This window comes from Schistocerca serialis, chromosome 7 (assembly GCF_023864345.2).
Source record: "Schistocerca serialis cubense isolate TAMUIC-IGC-003099 chromosome 7, iqSchSeri2.2, whole genome shotgun sequence".
Classification (NCBI taxonomy): domain Eukaryota; kingdom Metazoa; phylum Arthropoda; class Insecta; order Orthoptera; family Acrididae; genus Schistocerca; species Schistocerca serialis.
In genome coordinates, this window is record NC_064644.1 from 398,285,984 (window position 1) to 398,287,465 (window position 1,482).

The 1,482-nt window shown below is 53.2% G+C and overlaps 1 pseudogene; it reads right to left on the reverse strand.

The window, feature by feature from the left end:
• Positions 1-1,118: 1,118 nt before the first annotated feature.
• On the reverse strand, positions 1,119-1,236 carry LOC126413524 (5S ribosomal RNA; annotated as a pseudogene).
• Between the last annotated feature and the right edge of the window lie 246 nt (positions 1,237-1,482).

Below are 1,482 nucleotides of genomic sequence, written 5' to 3' on the forward strand. Positions count from 1 at the left end.
CTTCCCGTATTCTCCTCGACAGTGTAAAGCGAACAGCGGTGACTCACTGATCAAGCTATATTTAACGAGCTACATTGAACCGAAGACGAAACTGCGCGCCCCAGGTATGATAAGACGCATAAGGTTTGATGTAAAGCGAAGCTCTTCAGCTCTGCATCTGGATGCACAGCTTCCCATGTGAGGGAGGCTTTAGTTGTGTCGTTGGCCAGCAAGTGTTATCAGCTCCCGGCAGGCAGGCGACACGGAGAGCGCTTACAGAGTCACACCATCGCCTAGCCAGTGTGTGACCCGCTAATCTGGCTTGCTAATGAATGGCGTACAGAGCAGCGCAGGACCCGAGATTGGCAGATGTTATCTGCGACGAGAACCACAGGCGCGGCACGCGCGAAGCAGCCAGCGGTTCGTTGACCCGCGAGCCTTATCTTCTGGGCCGACGTGCCCGCCCCACCGCCTTGCCCGGTGTCGCCATTGTATTTTGCCGAACATGCGTGGCACTCTAAGGCTACGGCCACTCGTGCGATTTTTCCAGCGGCATTCGAGTTGGAAAACACGCTAGGAAGTAAGAAGTTCAGCTTCTAAGTGACGGTGGCCACACATTTGACGCCGCGTCTGCGGAGGCAGGATGCGTCTCAAGGTCACGCGCAGAAGAATGCGACCCGGCCTTTTTCTCTGCAGAAATACCAACTGCCTTAGCGGCCACACGAACAGTTTTTCGCGCGGCGTTCAATCCGTCGAACGCTCCCGTCTCGAACGTCTCAGTGATGATGTATGACATTGGTTATGTGGACAATATCCACACCCGGATCTACAATATTTCCGAACCGGGACAAAACTTGTTAGAGCCCTCCCGCACCCCCCCCCCCCCACCTCCCTTCCACTCAAATGTTCATTTTGCAACGCACATCTTTGTGAAACTGCGTCAGAACTGGCCTGGAAAGTTCCAACGGTATCGACCGGCCGCCGTGTCATCCTCATCCCACAGGCACCACTGGATGCAGATATGGAGGGGCATGTGGTCAGCACACCGCTCTACCGGCCGTATGTCAGTTTACGAGACCGGAGTCGCTACTTCTCAATCAAGTAGCTCCTCAGTTTGCCTCACAAGACTGCACCCCGCTTGCCAACAGCGCTCGGCAGACCGGATGGTCACCCATCCAAGTGCTAGCCCAGCCCGACAGCGCTTAACTTCGGTGATCTCACGGGAACCGGTGTTTCCACTGAGGCAAGGCCTTTGGTACACCTTTCTGAAGAGCTTGACATATGAAACATGTGAAACACGTATGTTCAAGGAAATGTAAGACATGCTGTTTGGTCTTAAGTGTGCCAAAGTGTAGTGCCACGTCTCTTCACACAGCATTCTATCGCACGTCACTGTATTTCGCTGTACAGCATTCAGGCGTGAATATTATGTAATGGAAGCCATCAAATCTACAGTCAGAACAGTGAAAATTAAAATGTCCTGTGGTGTCTCGCCTGTTTCCA